This window comes from Rattus norvegicus, chromosome 3, assembly GCF_036323735.1.
Source record: "Rattus norvegicus strain BN/NHsdMcwi chromosome 3, GRCr8, whole genome shotgun sequence".
Classification (NCBI taxonomy): Eukaryota; Metazoa; Chordata; class Mammalia; order Rodentia; family Muridae; genus Rattus; species Rattus norvegicus.
This window is the reverse complement of record NC_086021.1, coordinates 52,846,956-52,872,294: the sequence shown is the minus strand read 5'-3', so window position 1 is coordinate 52,872,294 and position 25,339 is coordinate 52,846,956. Positions and strand designations below refer to the sequence as shown.

The 25,339-nt window shown below is 38.7% G+C and overlaps 1 long non-coding RNA gene across 1 annotated transcript; it reads right to left on the bottom strand.

Annotated features, from left to right (window-relative positions):
• Nucleotides 1-692: 692 nt before the first annotated feature.
• On the bottom strand, nt 693-21,398 carry LOC134486359 (uncharacterized). Its single transcript, XR_010065183.1, has 3 exons — nt 21,013-21,398; nt 7,561-7,701; nt 693-1,916 (listed from the first exon to the last, which is right to left on the bottom strand). It is a non-coding gene; the product is annotated as an uncharacterized LOC134486359 (long non-coding RNA).
• Nucleotides 21,399-25,339: the final 3,941 nt, after the last annotated feature.

The following is a 25,339-nucleotide window of genomic DNA, read 5'->3' as shown; positions in this document are numbered from 1 at the left end:
ATTCTGCATGCTGGACTGTAGACTTGAAGAAATATAACTGGAAAAATGAATTATCATTCCCTCTTTAACTAAAGAGGTGAGATCCTTCTTGACCACCTTCGAAGAAGAATAAGTGGCTGGTAGTGTTAACACATAGATGGACCTTCTATAACACAGAAACACACACACACACACAGAGTGAGAGATTTGTGGGGGGGGCAGTGGAATTGGAAGGGAAGGAGGGGAGAGAGGAAAACATGATAGAATGGTAGAAAGAATATGAGTCAGGCAATAAGGAAGAGTGCTGCGAAACCTGGGATTTGGATATGGCATGCCGGTTATACACATGAGCTCATTACAGCAGTGCTTCTCTACCGAAGGCTTCCACGGATTATAGAGTTAAAAGGGTGCTGAGGAGCCAGTAGCATTCATAGCTGCTAGGACAGGTAGCATTCTTTTTCCATCCTGAGGGAGGGGATGGTCATTACCAGGCCAGCCATGGCCATGTGGATGTTCCTATGCACAAGTGCATATGGGCAGTACTGATTGGACTCTGTTTTTTAAAGACATGAAGATGAAAGGGATATGGGTGACCTATGAGGGAGTACAAGAGTTGGAGAGGGGGCCAGATATGACAAAGATACATTGTGAATATCTATAGAATCATTTATAATACTTGTATGAAACTTTAAAAAAGAAAAAATACAAATTCTAAGATTGTATTTTTATTGCTTTATGTACAGAGATATGTAAAATAGAGTTCTTTTTTTAAAATTACACCTCAACATTGATTTCCCAAGGATAAAAAAAAAACGAACATTTTTATGTTGGCTTAAATTTTTACTATTCACTTATGCCTAAATGTTTGGGAATGTATATACATCAAGTACAGTCATAAATACATTCATGTTAGCATATGCATACATATGTATGTGGATATACATAAGCATAAAAATAGATAAATAGCTATTTATACTATTTTAAATGCTATTAAAAATTATATATAATTACAAATATCTATAGTTTTATCGTGGATATGTTAAATTTAAGGTTTACTTAATTATTTCATTACTTTTAGTAATAACAACTTCCATAAATTTATAATTTCTAAATGCAAGATCTTGATTGCTACCTTGCAGAAGCATGTGTTATTGAAAAAGAACCTTGTGCATTAGAGACTATCAGGACAGACGGTCACCTGCTCTTCATTCTGGTGGCCAAAATAGTCATTCAGCTTAATGTAGGAATTAATGCTCAGCAAAGTAGTAAAAGCAGAAAACTGAGGGTTGATTTGTTAATTTAAGGGTTTTACAAACATCAAAACAATGAACCGAATGAGATTTTCATTTTAATTTCAAATTTAGGGTCCAATAAAACATGAACAAGGAGATCAAGTTTCAACTTCGAGTATGCTTTGAGGTGTACTCCTTTATCTTCTTCCCTCACTTCAAGTCTTCCTCTGCAGTAGACGGTTAGGTACCAAAGAATGTGATTAAATACTTTATTTCATGGCTTATGACAGTTTCATAAATAAACAGTTCTTTTGTTTTCGTATGTTTAATTAAATTAGATCAGTGCAACCTGTCAACCCATTTAACATTTTAATTTTAAGATAAGAAAGCAGTTTTCAATCCTCACAAGCAGCTGTGCAGACAAGGAAGTGGGCTGAGATTGACTGAAGGAAGACAGATTTACTGGCAGGTCCATGAGAGTCTGGGACGCTTGGAAGAGGTCTCTTACATGCTGATCAGAGAAGAGGCAGTCCAATTAGCAACATGGTGACTTCATTCCAATGGGTTGCTGTCATACATCATCAATGGCTTTAATACGTATGCACGCATGCATTCTTAATCGTAATGGATGATGGGATTCATTCCTTAACATGTTGTCCTTGGAAACACTTTAACCTTGTAGTATTTTTCTTTTATGTACTATACCTAAGGAAAGAACAGTGACACATTAGTAAATGGTCTTGCCTGTCCTTTAGAGCTGTCTTGTATTGTCATAGTTGCTATGCTTGCCTCTATCTTGGCCTTGAGGCACATTTTAAAATGGATGTGAAAGGTGTATGAATGAGAAGCCTAATGGAGGAACTATATTGTGAGCTTAGAATGGTTGGGTTCACCCTTATGTGCAATTTTTCCATAAATAAGAAAAGTAAAAGAAAACCTATGTCTGATTGAGTGGTAATTGGCATTTTGCAGGATAAAGCAGGACCAAGAAAAAGTATGCTTCTTAGCAACTGTGTGGCTTAAACTTCTTCTGTTTAGACATTTGTGGCATGGTCACTGTGTATCATTGTGTATCTTTATGTGAAGACAGAGTGGGTTGATCCAAGTTGATTCTGAGGCCTCTTTTTGGCCTCAGGTACATATCTATATATCTGTATATCATCTATATATATCTGTATATCTAATCCAATCTATCTATCTATCTATCTATCTATCTATCTATCTATCTATCTATCCATCCATCTATGAACCACACTGTTTTATTCCAAATTTTGGAAATGCCAATCTGTGTGCTGATATCAACATGTTCTGAGCAATTAATTACTTCTTTGTATATTCAGGTTATATTTATGGTGAGAGGAAGTCTCTTGGTCAACCACATTATTCACTCTATAGTTAGACCAGTGACCAGTCAGTGTTGTAAGTGTTAAATCTGTGAAATAGTCATCGATGAAGCAAAGCTGATAGTTCCTGTGATGGTTGACTTATGGATTAAGTTGACCCAGATACAAGGTGCTCAGATTTTTTAAAATGAGTAGTATTGTGCATATGTATGTGATAGTGTTTTGATGACAAAAACTTTGAGACAGCAGATTGGATAAATTATAACTTCCCTAATAGGTGTGGTCTTCATCCAATAAGTTGATGATCATAGTATGTCAAAAAATAGGACATTCATGATGTAGAGAGAAGTTCTTGGTCTTAGAGCCTTGATCTGCTGCTTCAGATTCTTCCTGTCTTTAGACATGAATTGAAAGTAAGTTGGCTCTTATGTCTTGAATCTGCTAGCTTTCAGGCTGTAAATTTATGAGCAGCACCCCAGATTCTTCAACCCAAAGATAGTAGGTCCTAGAAATTTTCAGACTTTATAATTAAATAACTCATTGTTATAATTCATCTAGATTTTCATATAATTAGTAAACCTGTAATTAATACAGTTACTAAATCTGTAATATATAACTTGCTATAATAGATCTCTGTATATATAACATAATATTATCTATATCTATATCTATATCTATATCTATATCATCTATATGTATATGTATATGTATATCTATATCTATATGTATATGTATATCTATATCTATATATTGTTGCTTCTGACTGTCAACCATTCTATTAGAAGAGGCTGGATTTCAAAAGTTCCACCAGAGAACTACTAAAGGTGATAAACAACTTCAGCAAAGCGTCTGGGTATAAAATTAACTCAAATAAATCAGTAGCCTTCCTCTATACAAAAGAGAAACAAGCTGAGAAAGAAATTAGGGAAATGACACCCTTCATAATAGACCCAAATAATATAAAGTACCTCGGTGTTACTTTAACCAAGCAAGTAAAAGATCTGTACAATAAGAACTTCAAGACACTGAAGAAGGAAATTGAAGAAGACCTCAGAAGATGGAAAGATCTCCCATGCTCATGGATTGGCAGGATTAATATAGTACAAATGGCCCTTTTACCAAAAGTGATCTACAGATTCAATGCAATCCTCATCAAAATACCAATCCAATTCTTCAAAGAGTTAGACAGAACAATTTGCAAATTCATCTGGAATAACAAAAAACCCAGGATAGCTAAAACTATCCTCAGCAATAAAAGGACTTCAGGGGGAATCACTATCCCTGAACTCAAGCAGTATTACAGAGCAATAGTGATAAAAACTGCATGGTTTTGGTACAGAGACAGACAGATAGACCAATGGAACGGAACTGAAGACCCAGAAATGAACCCACACACCTATGGGCACTTGATTTTTGACAAAGGAGCCAAAACCATCCAATGGAAAAAAGATAGCATTTTCAGCAAATGGTGCTGGTTCAACTGGAGGTCAATATGTAGAAGAATGCAAATCGATCCATGCTTATCACCCTGTACAAAGCTTAAGTCTAAGTGCATCAAGGACTTCCACATCAAACCAGATACACTCAAAATAATAGAAGAAAAACTAGGGCAGCATCTCGAACACATGGGCACTGGAAAAAATTTCCTGAAAAAAATATCAATGGCTTATGCTCTAAGATCAAGAATCGACAAATGGGATCTCATAAAACTGCAAAGCTTCTGTAAGGCAAAGGACACTGTGGTTAGGACAAAACGACAACCAACAGATTGGGGAAAGATCTTTACCAATCCTACAACAGATAGAGGCCTTATATCCAAAATATACAAAGAACTCAAGAAGTTAGACCGTAGGGAGACAAATAACCCTATTAAAAAATGGGGTTCAGAGCTAAACAAAGAATTCACAGCTGAGGAATGCCAAATGGCTGAGAAACACCTAAAGAAATGTTCAACATCTTTAGTCATAAGGGAAATGCAAATCAAAACAACCCTGAGATTTCACCTCACACCAGTGAGAATGGCTAAGATCAAAAACTCAGGTGACAGCAAATGCTGGCGAGGATGTGGAGAAAGAGGAACACTCCTCCATTGTTGGTGGGATTGCAGACTGGTAAAACCATTCTGGAAATCAGTCTGGAGGTTCCTCAGAAAACTGGACATTGAACTACCTGAGGACCCAGCTATTCCTCTCTTGGGCATATACCCAAAAGATGCCCCAACATATAAAAAAGACACATGCTCCACTATGTTCACAGCAGCCTTATTTATAATAGCCAGACTGGAAAGAACCCAGATACCCTTCAACAGAGGAATGGATACAGAAAATGTGGTACATCTACATAATGGAATATTACTCAGCTATCAAAAACAATGCCTTTATGAAATTTATAGGCAAATGGTTGGAACTGGAAAATATCATCCTGAGTGAGGTAACCCAATCACAGAAAAACACACATGGTATGCACTCATTGATAAGTGGCTATTAGCCCAAATGCTTGAATTACCCTAGATGCACAGAACACATGAAACTCAAGAGGGATGACCAAAATGTGAATGCTTCACTCCTTCTTTAAAAGGGGAACAAGAATACCCTTGGCAGGGAATAGAGAGGCAAAGATTAAAACAGAGACAGAAGGAACACCCATTCAGAGCCTGCTAGACATGTGGCCCATACATATACAGCCACCCAATTAGACAATATGGATGAAGCAAAGAAGTGCAGGTCGACAGGAACCGGATGTAGATCTCTCCTGAGACACACAGCCAGAATACAGCAAATACAGAGGTGAATGCCAGCAGCAAACTACTGAACTGAGAACGGGACCCCATTGAAGGAATCAGAGAAAGAACTGGAAGAGCTTGAAGGGGCTTGAGACCCCATATGAACAACAATGCCAACCAACCAGAGCTTCCAGGGACTAAGCCACTACGTAAAGACTATACATGGACTGACCCTGGACTCTGACCTCATAGGTAGCAGTGAATATCCTAATAAGATCATCAGTGGAAGGGGAAACCCTTGATCCTGCTAGGACTGAATCCCAGTGAACGTGATTGTTGGGGGGAGGGTGGCAATGGAGGGAGGATGGGGAGGGGAACACCCATAAAGAAGGGGAGGGGGAGGGGTTAGTGGGATGTTGGCCCAGAAACCGGGAAAGGAATAACACTCGAAATGTAAATAAGAAATACTCAAGTTAAAAAAAAGAGAAGAGGATGGATTTCTAGATACTTGATTAGAGATAGGTCTTTAGGGGTAAGGAAAGAAAGCTTCCAATGGGTCACAATCTTCTCACTTGGTACTACTACCAAGAGGGAGGACACTTAATCTAGGACTGTCTAATATGTATGCATGGGACCTTTCACATTCTGTGGGGACATCTACAGAGACTCTTACATTCCAAATAGTGCATTTAAATACTCAAAGTGTAAGTTCAGATTCACACCTTTTCTATTTTCACCGGAGTTAAATTAGTATAGTGGAAAAAGTTTGTACACAGTAAGGGATTGCTTTTTGAATGGGTAGAAGTAAGCATTCACACATTGGGATCCCCTAGAATTTATAGCAGGAGGTGAAGCATTGAGGATGTACTGGAAAAGAACAAATAGAAGATCTGGTATACATCCCCATGACGCAAAGCCCAATACCACAGCATTTCAGTCCAAAAAGAGTCAATGTCAATGATTGTGCCCCTGGCATTTAGCTATTTAGGCCTTTGAATCCTCTGGAGAATAGCTATCTCTGCCAGCCTGTCTCTCAGATCAGAAGTGAATGAGCAGAAATGTGGTCAAGCAGAGTTGAAAAGAATAAAGCTTAAGGATGAATGTGGGCACAGTCAAAAATGCACATGGACTTGCTTCCCACTACTTCCAAAAGATCGGTTGTTTGGAAATAATAGACTTATACACACACGCCTGCCCGCATGCGCACATACACCCACACACGGTTGAAACATTATCTGTTAGAAGAGACTAATATCATAACTGTGAATCAATAGTAGTTGTTGAAATAAATTAGGGTATGTCTGCTAATAGGAATGAACACAATGTGTGCTTTCAAGCAACTAGGTACAACGACTATGTGTGTTGACATGAAAACACAACATGTGACACGTAAAAAGAAGGCCCAAAAGATAGTCATAAAACTCTACATATAGGATAATGTCTTTTTAGTTTGTAAAGCTCCTGTGTAAGTAAATGCATACTCACAAAAGCACATAGGCTGTTTCAAACCATATACTGAGCCCTGAATAGTTATTATTTTGGAGGATAAGAGGTGGGGCTTGTTTGAAGAGGTAAAGAGAACATTTAATTTTCATTCTTCAATTCATTGTGACATTATAGTATTATATTGTGACAGTATAGTATTAGTGTGACATTATACATATACCTGTCTGCTTGCAGGCTTTTCACACAGTGCAACACAAGTCACAAGTGCTAACTTTTAAGGTTGCCTATAAAAACCATAAACAATGAAAATTATTTACTATTTCTACAACAGGAGATTCTAATCATTCCTCTTATGTCTTAAATTGAAAACTATTTAGCTATTAAGAACAAGGACATCATGAGTTTTACAGGTAAACTGATAGAACTAGAAAATATCATTCTTACTGAGGTAACTCAGACCCAAAAGGATATGCATGGTAGGTACTCACTAATAAGTGGTTATTAGCCAAAAGTGTAGAATACACATGATGCCATCTACAGAATTCAAGAAGGTTAATAAGCTGAAAGGGCCCAAATCAGTATGCTTCAATCTCACTTGGGAGGGAGAAGAAACTAATCATCAGGGGCAGAGGTAGGGACAGACCTGGATGGGAGAGGGGAGTGTCAGGGAAAAGGGGGAACAGGATCAGGTATTGAGAGGGTGACAGATGTGAAGCCCCGAGGGCCAGCAGAATGGATGGAAACATGCAATATTTGGAGACGGAAGGTGGAGGAACCCTCTAGAGTATACCAGAGAGCTTGGAGATAAGAGACTCTCAGGACTCAGAGGGAGGGGTACCTTAGACAAAACTTCCCAACAGTGGAGAGAGGAAACTTGTAGTCTTCACCTCCAGTAGAAAGACAGGGCATCAAGTAGAGGGGTGTGGTTGCCATCCCATAGTCAAAAACTCTGATCCAGAATTGTTCCTGTCTAAAAGAACTGCAGGGACAAAAGTGGAGAAGAGACGGAGTTAAAGGATGCCCAGTGACTGGCATAAATTGAGGTCCATCTCATGGGGAAGCTCCAAGGCCTGCCCCTATTACTGATGCTATGGTGTGCTTATAGACAGGAGCCTAGCATGGCTGTGTCAGAGTTGCCCAACAAACAACTGACTGAGACAGAGGAAGATAATTATACTCATCCAATGGACTGAAGTCAGGGACTCCTGTGGTTGACGTAAGGAAAGGTTGGAAGAAGTTGAGGAGGGGAGCCTTCCCGTAGGAAGATCAGTCTTCCTAGATCCCCAGAGAGATTTCTCAGACACTGAGCCACCAAACAGGCAGCATACTGCTGCTGATATGAGGACCTCAACACATATACAGCAGAGGACTGCCTGGTTTGGCCTCAGTGAGATAAGATGCACCTAACCCTCAAGAGACTTGAGGCATCAGGGAGTGGGGAGGCCTGCTAAAGTGGGAGTGGGGGCATTCTTTTTGAGCTGGGGGAAAAGGAATGAGGTGAGGAACTGTTGGAGGGCAGATCTGGAGAGGGATAATGACTGGACTGTAAAAAAAATGATTAAAGATAATTTAAAAACTTTATACTTTGTAAGACAGTATATAGAATAAAATGTTTCACTGTGGCATTTCATACATATATGACATTTTACTTCCTCTTATTCAACTGTCTTCTTCTACACCATACTTTACTTCCTGCCTCTCTTTCAGGACCTCTACTTCCCCTAAAGTATTCCTTATTCCACATCTTTCTTTATTACTTCACCCTCCCTGCCCTGAGATCAATATTTCCCTTTATTTCTTTTCATGGTCCTTTTTCTATTTTCTACCTACACTCACATATTTCAATCTAACAAAGTGGATGTACATGAGGAAATATGGAGTTTTTGTTGACTCTGCTTTATGTATTTAATATAATGATCTTTAACTGCATCTATTTTCCTTCAAATGTCATGATTTCACTATTTTATGACTGAATAAAATTTTACTGTATACCATGTTATCTTTACTCATTCATCTGATGGAGGACATAAATGATGATTCCATCTCTTACCTAATGTGAATAAAGCAGCATTAAGCATGAGTACAGAATTATCCTGGGCTGCTGACTTAGAAACCTTCAGGTGTTTACATAGGAATGGGTACAACTGAATCATATGGTACACTTATTTTTAATTTGCTATAAAACCTTCAGACTGATTTAATCGCTCTACATATGCATGTTTCTATCAGTAGCATACAAGAGTTACTTTCCCCGTATCTCCATTAGCATTTGTTATCATTTGCTCTCTTTTTCATAGTCATTCTAATTGGGGTAAGACAGAAACTCAAAGCAGTTTTCACACTTTCCTGATTGTAAGTGGGAGGTTCTGATATAAATGTCCTGTTTCCCAATTGGTTCTTCACTTGTCAGTAAAGACGGCTGGGGGTGAGAGGGGCAGTTGCTAGGTGGGGATGGACTTCCAGTTCTGAGGAAGTAAAGGGAGAAGCAAGGAAGGAGAGAGGGTCTTTCTGTCATGTTTTGGAGGAAGAAGAATGCAGCAACTATGTTAGGTCTCAAGGAGAGCTGGGACATGTGGCATCTGCTATAGGCTAGTGGCCAAGAATGTTTGTCGGAGCTAAGTAGGACTAGTTCTCTCTCTCTCTCTCTCTCTCTCTCTCTCTCTCTCTCTCTCTCTCTCTCTCCTTTCTTTCTTTTGAAAATCATTTAGTTCATTATATTTTATTTGAAATGTTTATTTATTTATTTATTTTTTGGTTCTTTTTTTTTCGGAGCTGGGGACCGAACCCAGGGCCTTGTGCTTCCTAGGCAAGCGCTCTACCACTGAGCTAAATCCCCAGCCCCGAAATGTTTATGTTTAACTTACAGAACCTTCTCTCTCTTTCTCTCTCTCCCCCTCCCTCCCTCCTTCTCTTTTTCTTTCCTTCTTTCTTTCTCTCCCTTTCTTTCTTTGTTCCTTTCTTTCTTTTCCTTTCTTTTCCCTCCTTCCTTCCTTCCTTCCTCTCTCTTTTTTTCTTTTGAAAATCATTTAGTTCATTAGATTTTATTTGAAATATTTATTTATGTTTAACTTACAGAGAGTTTTACGTATGCTATATATTAATACTGTCTGATCTATTGTTAGCAAAGATATTCCCTCATTTCTCAGGATGCAAATACATTCTAGTTATCGTTTCCTTGGCTGTACAGAAAAAATAATTTTATTTCATATAATCCCACTTTTCAATTCTTGGCACTCTTTTTTTATCTATTCAATTTGTTTTTTTTTTAAACTCTTGCCTATGCCTGTATGTTGATTCATTTTACTTATTTTCCACTAGAGGTTTCAAAATGTAAGTTTTGGTCTATCTTGAATTGATTCTTGTGCAAGTGAGAGAGACCCAGTTATATTGCAACAATTTGTTGACATAACGGTCTCTTTTCCAACGCCTTTGATACCTTTGTTAAAAATTAGATAGCTGTAGCTCTGTAGGCTTATTTCTGGGTTCTCATTCCATGTCATTAAATTCCATGACTTGTGTTACATTTATTGATTTTGTATATTGGACAGAACTCACATTTTGGAAATGAAACCAAGCTGACCATGGTATATGATTTTCTTAATGTGTTCTTTAATATAATTTATACATACTTTATTTCGAGTTTTTATATCTATATTTATCATGAACATTACTCGATAGTTTGCTGAGGTTGTATTTTTATTTAGTTTTGGTGTCTGAGTCCTTCTGGCTAAGTGGAGGGAATATAGTAGTTTTCCCTCCCTTCTTACCTGGTGGAACAATAGAGGAATGTTAGTGGTCACCTAAAGATTTAATGGAATTCAGCAATGGATATATCTGGTCTTAGCATTACATTCTGGAAGGTCTTTTTTAACTTCAAAGAATCAATATTTTTGAGTGATTTTTATTAAGTTTTAAAATTATCCATTTTACTAAGTTTTGCCATGATTTTTACTAGTTTTTGTCACCTATTTTTGAGTTTGCCTTATTCCTAGTTTTCTAAGACTTTGAGTTGCATTGTTAGCTTTTTTTGATATTTCATTTAAAACTATTTTTACCTTTCTTTTGTGTTTGAGGGGGGCAGTGTATACTAAAAGTCACATGTATGGAAGTTGGTTTCCTCCTCCTATTATGTGGTTTTTGGCTCTAACTCAGGTTATTAAGCTCGGTAGAAAGCACACTCATTCACTGAGCCATCTTCCCAGTCCCTGATATCTATATTTGTAAGTACTTACAGTTGTAAATTTTTCTCTGAGAGCCAATTTAACTGCATCCCAAAGGTTCAAGTAAATTGTAATTTTATTTTCATTTGCTTCTAGGAAGTGGAAAGTTTCCTTCCTGGGTTTCCAATGAATCAGTGGTCTTCCAAAGGAATAATTCTCAATCTTCGTGTTTTTGTGTAGTTTCTCATGCTATTCATTTTATGATTTATACCAGTATAATCTGGTAAAATGCAAGAAATAGTTATGAACTCCACAGGGAGACCAACAGAGTCAGCTAACCCTGACCATTGAGCTCTTAGAGACTGAGCCACTAACCAAAGAGTATACACCAGCTGGACTGAGGCCACCAACATACTTGTAGCAGATGTGGGTCCCACAACAACTGGAGGGGATTGTCCCTAATCTGTTGGGTCTGTTCCCTAACAGGGCTGACTTGTCTGGCCTCAGTGGGAGAGCATGATCCTAGTCCTGTAGAGGGGTACTAGGGAGGCAGGGCATCCTCTCAGAGGAGAAGGAGAGGTAAAACAGGAGGAGGTACTCTTTACAGGGGAGACCTTGAAAGGGAGTAGAGATCGCGATGTAAAATTAGATTAATTAATTAATAAAAGAAATAATCTTGACTTTTGCTTTCTTAGGACTTGCTTTATAAGTTTGGATATGTTATATTTTAGATGATGTTCAAGAGCTGCTGAGAAGTATGTGCTTTCTGTTTATATTTAATGAAATATATTTTAGGTATCTGTTACATCCATTTTTTCCTACAGTATAGTTTAACTCTGAAGTTTCTTAACCTTTAAAATGAATCATCTGTTTAAAAATAAAATTTGGACATTGAAATTACTGATTTTGTATCTTGAACTGTCAGACTTTTGCCATCCAGTATTGTTTATTTCATCGAATTGCTCAGTGTGGTTTCTTTCTGTGTGATGACCTTCCCTTCAAACATTTCTGTCATCACTACCTTTGCGAGTGGTTAAAACTCATTTTCTCTCTCTTCCTGAAGTTAAGTCAACTTTTTTCTTATTCTGAGTCTTCTTTTTCACTGGCTCATGAGGAGGCAGGCTCTAGTCTTCCATTTATCCAAGTCAGATAAAATACTACTTTTAAAATCAGAATAAACTGTAAAGTGGGGTGACTCACATGTATATTCTCAACACTTGGGAGGCAGAGTCATGTGGGTGGTTTTCTAAGATCAAGGCCAATCTGGTCTACAAAGTGAGTTCTGTCATAACCAGAGCTACACAGAGACGCCCTGTTTCGAAAGCAAGCAAACAAACAAAAACAAAAGAAAGAAAAGTCAAGCAAGGAAACAAACAAACAAAAACAGAGCAACAACAGCCACAAAAGAATAAAATGTAGTAAAGAAATATCTCTTGTATTTATATACTTATTCCTGTAATTATGTCTTTTGCCCCTAGCACATAGATTAGGGTTCAGTAGATACAGGCAGCGTCTACAGTTTTTCAACTTAAGATCTCAGGTGATGAAGATGCTTATGGTCTGAATATTTCACTGAGAGGATATCTGTTCTAAAGCATTCAGGGTGCATATTTCTTAAATCAACTAGAACCTGTGTAACATTTGTAGTTCTTTTTGTTTTGTACTAGGAATTCAATGTGGAAAAAAAAACTCTGTCCATGAGAAGCACAAAGTTGGAAAACAAGTAAAATGATTATATTCTACTGTAAATGTGTGGTGTGTGGACCTTTCATACAGGCAGTTTAGAAGATACAGTAGGACATGAAGGGTATATAGCTTTGTAACTGTATGATACCTGATAGTAAAATGCCCTAGACACCTGGATATGGACATGCCTAGCTAAATGAGACAAAGTAGTGAAATATGTAGAAGTATTGTATTTAACTGATTTAAAAACAATTTTGATGGGACCCGGGCAATCAAATGCTAGACCTTCTGCATGTTGGAGAAATACTGAGTTATACCTTAAGCCAGAAGTATTACTTTTCAAAACTTTGGTTTTCTTTCTTTCTCCTCCCCCATCTCCCTTCCCCTTCCTTCTATCCTTCAAACACACACACACACACACACACACACACACACACACACACACACACACACACATATATTGATTGAAATGAAGGAATGAAGATGTGGACAACTCCTCTTGTAACATTTTATAGTTCTGTGATTTTCTGACTTTTCTCACGAAACAATCCCCAGTTTGCTGATTTCACCTACTCAGGATACACTGTGCTTATGTAGGCAAGACAAAGCACATGTCACATTAATCACATTGTGCCACACCTGCATGCCTAACCAGGAGGCAGTTCCTATTGGAATACTGTGCTTTCTCCTATGTTCAGCACCTCCTTATCCTCTTCCTACCAGCCTAGTGTTCCAGCTGGAAGTTCCTGAATGGGTCACGACATTTATAGGACATGCAAACTTCATTATTCTTGCCCAGAAGCATCCAAACTCACAGAAGTGAGCCACTTCTATGCTGTGCTTACATACCTAACTCACACACCAACAGCCTTTATCTAGTCAGGCAGACTAGCTCTACTTCATGTTTAAAATTTTATTTATTTATTCACTTTATATCCTGATCACAGTCCCAGCTCTCCCAGTCCCCCATTCACAGGCCCCCAATATCCACTTCTTGAACTCTGAGAATGGGGAGTCCTTCCCTGGGTAGCAACCCACCCTGGTATATCATCAACTCATTCACTGTAGAACTAGACACATCCTCTCCCACTGAGCCAGACAAGGCAGCCGAGTTAAGGGAACAGGATCCACAGGTAGCCTAGAGTCAGGATAAGCACCCACTCCATTTGTTGGGGGACAAGACCAAGTTGTACATCTGCTACATGTGCAGGGGCCTAGAACCAGCCCATGTGTGCTCTTTGGTTGGTGGTTTACTCCATTTCTTGGAACAAAGAAAAAGAAGCAACAAAAACAAATATTGTCTGAAAGTTGCCACAAAGAATTCTGATTCTTTGTAAACTAAAACAAAACAAAACAAAACAAAAGAAAGAAACAAACAAAAAAAGTTTTAGAAAAGAAACTGAATTTTTTCTATATTCTATTTTTTCCCTAAAGATGTATTTTCCTGTACAGACCATATCCAGAGGTTAGGTCGGGGATGGGGTCACCCACCTTTCTCAAATATTTAACCCAGAATTGTTCCTGTCTAGAGGACAAAGAGTGGAGCAGAGACTGAAGGAAAGGCCATTCAGAGACTGCCCCACCTGGGGATCCATTTCATAGGCAGCCACAAAACCCAGTCACTATTGTGGATGCCAATAGATGCTTGCTGACAGGAGTCAGATATGGATGTCTCCTAAGAGGCTCTGCCAGAGCCTGACAAATGCAAAGGAGGATGCTTGCAACCAACCATTGAACTTAGCAGGGGGACCCTAATGGAGGAGTTAGAGAAAGGACTGAAGGAGCAGAATGAGCTCACAACCCCATACAAAGAAGAACCAACCCAACTTCCATTGAGTTTGGACTGAACTACAAACCAAAGAGTACAGATGGAGGGACCCATGGCTCCAGCCACATATGTAGCAGAGGATGGCATTGTCTACCATCTATAGGAGTAGAAGCCCTTGGTGCTGTGAAGGCTGGATTCCCCAGTGTAGGTAATGCCAGTGTGGTGAGGTGGGAGTGGTTGGGTGGAAGGGAGAGCATCCTCATAGAAGCAGGGGGAGAGGGGCTGGTAGGGGAGAACCAGGAAAGGAAATAACATTTGAAATGTAAATACATAAAATATCCAATAAAAATAAAGAAAAAAATAAAGAAAACCAAAAACAAAACAACAACAATAAAAGAAGACTTAAGGCATAGGGAGACAGTGGCAGTGGATCATAGCTATTTTGATTTTATTTCTTACATAGTCTTACTTTTTTTTGAATAAAAAGATACTCTAAAAAAGATATGTTTTCCTCTTAGAAGTTGCTAACTAGTATCTTGTAAAAGTTTTAGTATCAAGTAATAGATTGCTCCCTTCAGAAAAGGTATAAAAATATATGCAATTTGGAGTTCTAAATATCCACAGAAACCACATAGTTGAATCTCACATTAGAAATGAAAGAGATGCCAGGTGTGGTAATATACACCTTTGATCCCAGCACTCGGGATCTCTGAGTTTAAGGTCTGCCAGTCTGGTCTACAGAGTGTATACCATCCAGGACAGTCATAACAATACGGAGAAACTCTGTCTGAAAAAGAAAAAGGAAATAAAAAGAAAAAAAGAAAGAGAAAGAGAGACAGAGAGGGAGGAGAGAGCAAGAGAGTGAGAGAGCAAGAGAGAGAGAGGAAGAGAGAGAGAGAGAGAGAGAGAGAGAGAGAGAGAGAGAGAGAGAGAGAGAATTGTATAACACATCCAAGGAAAGCAAATGAAATGAAAGCAAAACTTATAAAACTAGTATTTAGTGGTTTTTTTTGTTTGGTTGGTTTTTGTTGGTTTTTGTTGGGGGTAGTATTCTTGTTATTTCTTTGGCTGTGGCTAGCTCATGTTATTATTACTTTAAATTTAGCTGATCAGTGTAACTATATTAATAGCGTAAAACAGTCTACTAAAGGTTTTCAGAAAAATAATTTGGGGGCTTTTCTATGTCTTGAAAAATATACCACATAGCTAAAAATTTATTATAGCTATGAGTTGGACTAAGCTACTGGTATACAGTTTTCTGTTGAATGAAACCTTTTAAATATCTTCATGTGATTTATTATGTCCTTTTAATTCGGTCTTCTCTTTATTGAGCAATTATTTATTTGTCTTCCTTGTTAATATTCTCTACAGTGGAAAACTATTTTCCTTGGAAATTCTCTTCTTTTGTATTCACACTTCTTCATCTCTAGGCATAACTATGTGTTTACACTTCTTAGAGCCTTGACATTTTAAAGTAATTTAACTGAAATAGTTGAGAATGGGAATTAAATAAGTATGCCCAAGAACGTGTAGAATGCATTTCATTGTCTGCTTCCAAGTTACTCTTGACCTTAATAGCAAGTTCCAAGATATATTTTTAAATCTCATAAAGCCAGAATTGGAATAGATAAGACATGGTGTTCCTGGACACCTAGCCTCTCTCTTGCCACATGTTTTTCTTCAAAGGATATTTAGCAACGAAAAGCTGCAGTTAATTTTTCAAAGAATCCCTACATTTCTAGCCTATTCTTTAGCCATGAATTCTTTGGGATTACAAAGAAACCACATAGTACACGGAGAAAGAACCTTGCATCTTAGAAGTTTGCAAAGTTTCATTCCACCCACAGTCCCTGTAAGCTTAAGAGAATTTCTCAGAAGCCCCTTGACTGGCCATATGGTCTAGACTTAGACAAGCATTGATTCTTTCAATGATTTCTTTTACACTTAGTAATAATCGCTGCCCTTGAGATGGAAGACAGTATCTCCCAGTGCTCTGAATATTTTATATATTCATATATGTTGTTTTTAATTTTTGATGTACTATTATTGAAAAGCAAAGGCAAGTCCTCCTCTTGCCCTGCTGTCCTTAGAGACCCAGCCCAACCCTTATAGACTTTCCATCTCTGCATTTCTCAGTAGACTCCATATACCGCTGTGTGTGCATCAAAGCACATGGATCTCTCCTTGCTACCCTGGATGGAATTGAACTCACCTGTCTAAGGAGACCATTCAGATAATGTAAATGTTGGTGGCAGGACAATGTTGACAGATAACTGGAGATCCCACATTGTTTTAGAAGAGAATATGGAAGATAAGAAACTTAATGTGAAAATTTTCAATTTTAAGGTGGAATTGCTATATGATACTTCTAAAACAAACAAACAAACAACCCCCCTGACAAAAACAAAAACAAAAAACAAAAAACCACAGGCCAAATCATGTCAACTGCATTTAACACATAGTCTTCTGGTGCAGAGCCTTTCACTTAATAGGTTCTGTCTGGTAGATGAGATGTGATGATGATCACTTGAATAATTTTAATTAAAGAAACCCCATCCCTCTTAAAGCAACTTCTCCATTCTTATCACCGCGTCTTTTTCTTCTGTCTTGCTTCATTCTTCCTTTTAAAAAGTAAACATACAGAACTTTTTTTTCTAATGTTAGTCAGCATACATTACTTGCCAAGAGACTAGTAAATATATACATGTGTTTATATGATGACATGTACTTGAAATTTCATAAAATGTTGATTATAGTTAGCAGCAAATAATATATTTATGGATAGTTTGATCTGTATAATTATTTGGGCAAATCTCATCTTTTATTTAGAAATCAAATATTTGGTATCTTAAGCACTTAGGATACAATTGTAAATGTGAGTTAAGTGTTACATTTAAACACATTTTAATTGTATGTATTTATATGGTTCAATGTCCTACTACTGTTCATGTATGCTGTATGCACTGAGGAAATTATACCGTCTTTTTTCTACTTTCATATACTTTGGGTAGAAAGAGCATCTGCCTACAGTCACATCACCCTGAGGTAGTACAATGGAAGCAGCAAAATGGAAAGGAGCTGGCGAGGAGGACTTCTGAGAATGCTGCATATGGATTTTCCAAAGGAAGGTAGGCTTGCAGTCCAGCAGAGGCCTTCATGTGTCAGCTTGCTTGCCCAATTAAAGCACTTTGAAGTGACAATGACTTTTGTCATATCATACTAATTGAAACTCTTACAGTAAAGCCAGGATTTCCTATGGCAGGTCTTGGGAAGCATTTGAATTTGCAACCCATGGGTTGAGTAGTAATAGAAAATAAAGACTAGGGTTGGGGATTTAGCTCAGTGGTAGAGCGCTTGCGCAAGGCCTTGGGTTCGGTCCCCAGCTCCGGAAAAAAAAAAAAAAGAAAAAAGAAAAAAGAAAAAAAGAAAATAAAGACTAGGAAAATGGAAGGAGTTTCAGCAAAGAGCCCTGGCCTGACTGACACATCTATGGAACACAGATACTCCGACTAGACATCTGTCTGAACCCAACTTTTATGCTAAGCACAATGAATTGTGAAGTAACTTTTGTTTGTCAATACTGGTCAAGTATTTACACTTATTTAGGTTGATAGATATTCTTGGTTTCTTTGAAAGTTACAGAATCTCCAGGCAATGGGTTGTCTCAATTTACTCTGGAGTTACATTCCAATCAATCCAATGTAAGTTGAACATATTTAAATAGAAGATGTACCTAATATACTTCTTTTGGAATAGCATAGTTTAGCAAATGCTGTCTTAGTAGCTTATTCTGTGAGTAGGGAACGTTTCCTCTATTATCGACTGTCTTACTTAGGGTTTCTATTGCTGCAATGAAACACCATGACCAAAAGAAAAGCTATGGAGGAAGGAGTTTATTTGGCTCACACTTCCATATTACTGTTCATCAGTGAAGGAAGTCAGGGCAGGAACTGAAGCAGAGCAGGAACCTAGAGGCAGGAGCTGATGCAGAGGACACAGAGGGGCACTGGTTGCTAGCTTGCACAATCTTATGGAGGAAGGTTTTAAATTGGGGTTCCCTCCTTTCAGATGACTCTAGTGTGTGTCACACTGACATAAAATTAGCCTGTATACCAGCATTCTGAGAGAGGAAGAAGCAATCTTCTCAGAGGGACGAGCCTTCTGATAGTTTATCCAATCCAAACAGTCATCCCTAAACACATATACATAGAGAATGAATAATAAATACACTCAGGAATATAAACATAAAGTAAGAGGCCATGAAGTTAAAAAAGGAAAAGGAGAGACAAAGGAAGAATTGGTGGGAGAAAAGGAGGAGGGAAATAATGCCAATATAGTCCTCAAATATGCTATAGGGACATGTTATTTAGAATGTGAATGGATATACATGTGAACGGATTCCCCATTATCATAAAGTAAAGTAACAACAATAATAATTCACACACACACACACACACACACACACTCACATCAATCTATCAATCTATCATGGGTTGTGGACCCTGTACAGATGTTTACAAAAGAAATAAATATATACTTCTACCTCCTTGATAGATATATGTAGGACTCCTTGGTAATAACCACCTTTCAAAGATGGACAAGTCATTATTTGTTTTCTTTCTTTCTATGAGCCTTTTTCCTTTCTGTTTAATGTTCCTATTTCTTCAATTATATAACTGAATTCAATGGTTTTACATGTTGGTGAATACAAAGCCAGAACAGCCATAGACAAGGAATGACTTGGAGAATGGCTTTTTCATACAGCAAGCATGTAAGGAGAGGGCCAGAATTGTTTCCAAAGTAATGCTCTCCTGAAACACAGGAAGCCTAGGAATTTTATTGAGGGAGCACACACATGTTCATATAGGCAATTCCTTTAAGGGTAGACACATTTCTGAGCACGCACATTTATGCTGTACATCTTTGAGCATGTTAGTTTAAATTTATAGTTCAGAAAGGATTTGAGACATGTCATTCTTTATGTTTGGGGTTCTAGAATACTGTCTAAAGGATAGGAATACCTTCGAGGTTACTCCCCTTGCATGTTGAATACAGTAGGCAGAAAGAACCCCAACCTGTTCACCTTGAAACATAAAGAAAGTATATCGTGGCACTTTCAAGGTGGATGAATGCAAGACCTTACCCCTAAAGGGGTTCCTCTTAACAAAAAGCAACCCTCTGCTTATTCCAGATCTATTTGAGGACCTTCTAATTGGCCCAGTCTTGCTGGCTGAGTACAGACTTTCTCACTTTAAGATGTGGTCTATGCATAGACATTTATGTGTTCATTTATAATCTCCAAGTGAAAGCGTATAGAGGATAATGACACAAATAGCCAAAACAGAAGTTACAATACTTGAATAAATTAAAATTTTATTTTAATCCTAGCCAGCCTTTTCAGAATCCTCTTCCTACACAGCACTGCAAACTTTTAATAATGTTGCTAGAAATTTATTTTAGAAGTTGTTAGTCTAGTACATAGACTTCAGCTCAAAGTGGAATCAGGTTAGAAGTGTTTCTGACCCAGTGTAGCAGGAAGCTTCCCTTCACGAAGCCTATTTGATGATCTGTTCCCAAGCTTGAACCCTGGAGTTGCCTGTCAGGGTGCATAAATCAAAGGGAGTCCCTTTCGCCTGGCTGATGAAGGCTCATTCCTGGAGGGTTCAGCTCTAAATGACATGATATTGCATAATGTATGAGCGAGTAGATGAAGGAGGAATTCAATGCTATAATCGCTACCTGCTCTGTCATAGCTCAAACTGCCAGATGTCCAGAACTTTGTGTATCTCTCTACTAAAGCAAAGCTCCTGCTCCTGGATGGTCAAACAATGATCAACAAGCAAATAATGATCAAACTAATGTATAAATAACATCACGGTGTACTTCCTTTCTTCCCAGGCTTTTGGATGAAACCATGTTAAAGTATCCACCCACCCACAAGGAAATCAGACAATTTAAAGTACTCAGTAAAGTATCTTACTGCTTTCTTTTTGCACAAAAGGAAGAGGTAGCCCATGTATGAAGTGACCTTTGGGTGACTAGTCCAGATCAAAAGGGACATTTAAAAAATACCTTTTACAAAGCCTTCCAACAGAAGTGGCTAAATATTACAGAGATTCTGTGTCTCAAGAAAAAGACTTTGATTACTGGAAAGATCTAGTGCCACGAGCTTTCTGTGATTGTCTGAGTTAATTAAGGAGCTGTGCTTTAGTGGATTATCTGATTCAGCCATTGACAGTATGCCAAAAATAAGTAGAATGTCTTTTCTGTAATCCTGTCTTATAGCTAGGTTAAAAAAATACAAGAGAGAGAGAGAGAAAGAGAGAGAGAGAGAGAGAGAGAGAGAACACATTAGGGAAAGATGTAGAGAGACAGAGAACTGACTCATATTCTCGGTGAATATTGCCGTACATAAAAGTCAGGTGTCCCATCAAACAGTCCTCATTTTTATATTTCAAAGTATATATCCCAGCTAGGCATGGTGATCTTTGCTCATATCCTAGCACTCTGAGGGTAGGAGGGTCAAAAGGCTAAAGCCCGTTCAGTCTGCGAGCAGAGATTTAGGCTCATTTCCCACCTTCCCTCTTGCACAGAGAAAAGCACATCTTGATAGAGCCTGGCTTAGCTCATATGAGGCTCAACCAAGTGACGGTTGTCGGTTTATCTGTTTTCTCACCTGCTATTCAGTAGCCATTTTAGTCCAAAGTGCAGCTCTAAGTTGTTTAAGCTCTGGAGTCTCTGAGGATAGTCTTTTCTAGTTTTCCCTGGGAGCATCCGAGGCCGATAAGCTTCCGCTCACTCTGCACACTGGCTTTTCAGTGGAGGAGAAAGTCAGAAGTAGGAAGAGAGCATTTCCACAGCACTGCCTGAGAGAGACCACATTGCTGACTGAATCACCTGTGTGCCTGAGCCAGTAGGCAAGCCAGTTTCCGGCCACCATATGTGTTTGAGGCCTGACTGTGTCCTCCTGGACTTTCCTCTAGGTGCTAATTGCTTTAGTGAGAAAAACTGTGCAAAGCAATTAAGCAGTTCCCTTTTCTCCCAGTCCCTGCTCTCAGAAGCAAGGGGCTGGGAGAGGGCTCCTGCTCTCCCAGTAGGTTGCAAATTGCTCAGAATGAATAAATACATTTGTTCACTTTTCAAACTGTGACCAGCCACCTGGTTCTCTTGTGTTGCTCTCTGAGCAGAGAAGGCAGATGACGGCCTCTCGTTGCTGAACTCCAGCCCATAAAAATGCTTCACCGCACTCTGAGCTATTTTTGCAAGGACATCTGTTGCCAAAAAAGAATTTTAATTAAGCAAAAACACATCTCTGTTTTGTCCATGGCAAGGAGGCTTGTGAAAGCTTTCTTGTCTCAGATGCATGCTAAATCTGGAAAAATGGAAGCCTTAAGGTATTTTGTAAGGGACATTTTGCTGCTCAATTTGAGGGGCACGACAGAGTTTTTTTTCCCATGGGAAGAAAATTATTGGAAGTGCTTGTTTGTGCTTTTGAAAATAAGGCCCAGACTGCATTAATAATTAACTGTACATAATATAATCTGACATGTTACCCCATGGTTTGATAAAGTTGAGAGCTATTTCTACAAGGCGACTTGCCAGTTATTTTTGTGCGCCTCCAATCTTCTTCCCAGGTGATATTCATCATTTTAACCTCAAGCTTCCAGAACACCACATTAACACATAAATTAGAGGCCCTGGCACTGTTAGCTGTTATAGCTACTATGGATAAAATTGCCCGATCATAAAGAAAAAAAAAAGTAAAGTGATGAAATTAGAGAGTGGCTGTAGACATTAATACTGCATAAATTAAATTGTATGGGGGTCTTTCTGCACTTTTCAAAAATGCAAGTATATTGAATACCTTTTCACTCATCAAATGCTGGTACACTGGCAGAGATAACTTCTTCATACACGAAACTAATTCTCTAACCATATACCCTTCAAATCCCTTAAGTGCCTTTAGGGACACCGTATTTGGCAGCACAAGCACATCAGACAAGCTCATTACTAGAGGGCAATTTCAAGTAGCAGGCCCAGCAGGGTCTTGCTGGCAGCATGGGAGGACAAATTACCTGCTAATATTCAGATTGTTTCTGGACACCTCTATTATTGAATAGGGTTACTGATTTGCCCCCTTGGCAGGTGGACAGAGAAAATCATCTTGGTCGAGGTAGCTGTAAGCTCACATTTCTACATCATAAGATTCTTGCAGATAGGACTCTGCCTGCATGTTAAAGACTGGAATATAGAATCAATGTTATACATAACATTGCCTCCCTAGCTTAGGAAATCTTTTGGACATGTTAGTCATTTTTGAGAAGTTCCATTGTGAAGAATCCACAGGGGAATTTCCTTTTATTCTCTTTTAAACAGGGATGGCAGCAACGCTGTTTATGATAGCTACGCTATGTTCACTCCCTCTTGGTTGCCAACTTTTAACAAGGTCAATTTTATTTCATCTTATCCACAGTATAAACAGAACGTGGACTTTCTCCATCCCGCGAAGATATTATTGACAGATTTAAAATGCTTATGTTGCCTGAGCAGTTACTACTTCTGTGCTAAGGCTTTAAAGTGATTGGCAGCTGCTTGTGCAAATTTCAAGTGTAGTTTTTAACTTGGGCTATTTTTAACTTGCCATCCCCTAGTTTTAATAGTCAGGGTCTGTTGGTAAGTGAGTTTGTAAGTGAAAGGAATCCAGTGAAAAATAAGTTGAGAAGAGGGAAATTTATTAGTTAACAGAGCTGTCAAGTACCAGGTTGCAGGTTTTAGGAATGTCTAGGTCCCAGGCCTCAGCAATGTGAGAGATAGTCTGCTTTGCAATCTGTTTTCCCCCACATTGGCCTTATGGTGTTGAGTAGCTTCAAATCAATTTACCTCTTCAGCTCTTCCTTTGCAGTGGTTCTAGCATAGGACCAATTTTTAAGCACCAGGATCAGAGTACAGACTGCTATGGACTGCCTAGGTTTATATCAAAGTACCACTAAGGAGCTGTGAGATCTTACCCAGGAAACTCGTATTTGTACCATGATGTTCTTACCTACAACAAAAGACAGCAGAGGTCTTTATTTACTCTATTGGCTGTTTTGGAAAAGTAAGTTTGATATATATTCCAAGTCTTTATAAGTTCAACTGCTTTTATTATTGATATAGGTTATCTATGAAATGCATTCATATAACTGGGGGATAAGCTATGTTGATTAGATATAGTTAGGTCATGTGTATTCTTGGTACATTAGTATGGTCCTCTTAGTACTTAAATCACAGGGGTAAAAATTAATCTCCTAAAAGAAATTTGAGGCTCTCTTATAACACAAAATAACCAATACTAACAACCTGAATAAAATGGAATGGTTAGATAACTGGTACTTGGATATTGATGTTGCTTATAATCTGACCAATAAAATGGCAGATGGAATAAGAAACTCAGGAGGTAAGAGGTGGGGGAAACCTCTAGAATATACCAGAAACCTGAGAGGTGAGAAACTCTCAGGACTCAAAGGGAGGGACCTTAGATGAAATGTCCTACAGTGGGGAAAGGTAACTTGTAGAGTCCACATCCAGTAGAAAGACAGGGTGTCAAATGGAGGGATGGGATTGCCATCTCAAAGTCAAGAACTACAGGGACAAAAATGGAGAATATTCAGAGGGAAAGGAGGTCCAGTGACAGGCCCAAATTAGGATCCACTTCAAGAGGAAACCCCAAGATCTAACATTATTACTGATACTATGGTGTGCTTACAGGCAGGAGCCTCGCATGACTGCCCTTCGAATGATCCAAGAAGCAGGTGAAAGCGTCAGATGCAGATATTTCCACCCAACTAATGGACAGAAGCTGGTGAGCCCTGTGGTTGCATTAGGGAAAAGCTGGAAGAAGCTGAGAAGGAGGGTGACCCTGTAGAAATACCAGAGGTCTCAGCTAACTTGGATCCCCAAGATTGCTTAGACACTCAGCTACCAACCAGGAAGCGTACACCACCTGATATGAGGCCCCCACTACATATACAGCAGAGAACTGCCGGGTCTAGATTCAGTGAGGGAAGATGTACCTAACCCTCAAGGGATTTGAGGCCCCAGGGACTGGGGATGTCTGGTGGGATGGGGATGGAGGTTGGGGGTTGTGGGGATATTCTCTTGGAGATTGGGGCAGGGAGGTATGGGATGTGGAAGAGGCAGATGGTAGACCTGTAGGGGGAAAATTGGAAAAAGGATTAAAGAATAAAAAGAAAAAAAAGTACAATACAATTTAAAGATGGATATTTTCCAACCTGACCTCAGCAAGTAACACTGAGGATTGCTTGGAGCCTAACAACTGAACAAAGTATCCCTGTGAATCTAAAGACCCTAGTCCTCACCGAGAGATACATGGAACCTCATTGTCAGGTAGTATTGCCAAACTATCAACCCATCAGTCACCATCTGAGATCTGGAAGAAAAAACATCTCATATAGGTAATAATGCTCACCCCAAAGACCGAAAGGCAGCCACCCAAGGACAACCAGAGCCTCATATATCTAACAGGCACCCTGACTACATACCAAACTTCCTAAGATTGCTATTCTGAAAGATAGCTTGACCAGAACTTATTCAAAGTAGAGTAAATAGACTTGAAATACCACATAAAAAAAGATATCAAAGGAGCAAACAATCAAGTGGCCCTTCAGGGTATATTTAGGTAGAGAAAAGTAGGCTTTCAAATAACCTTCAGTGCAATTTTGACAAAAGAAAACAAGCTCTCAATGTTCTTACAACTTAATCTTGTCCTGACTATTGAGAGGTAATTTAAGTATAAATAAAGACATAGCAGACAAACTCCCTTGAGAAGTAGAGGGAGCCTTGAGTGAAAGAAATCCTGAGTTGATTGTGTATTGTTGTTGTTTTGTCTTGAGACAGGGTCTCTCTATGTAGACCTGGCTGTGCTGGAGCTTGTTAAGTAGATCCGGCTGATCTAATACTCACAGATCTATCTGCTTCTGCCATCTAAGTGCTGGGATTGAAGA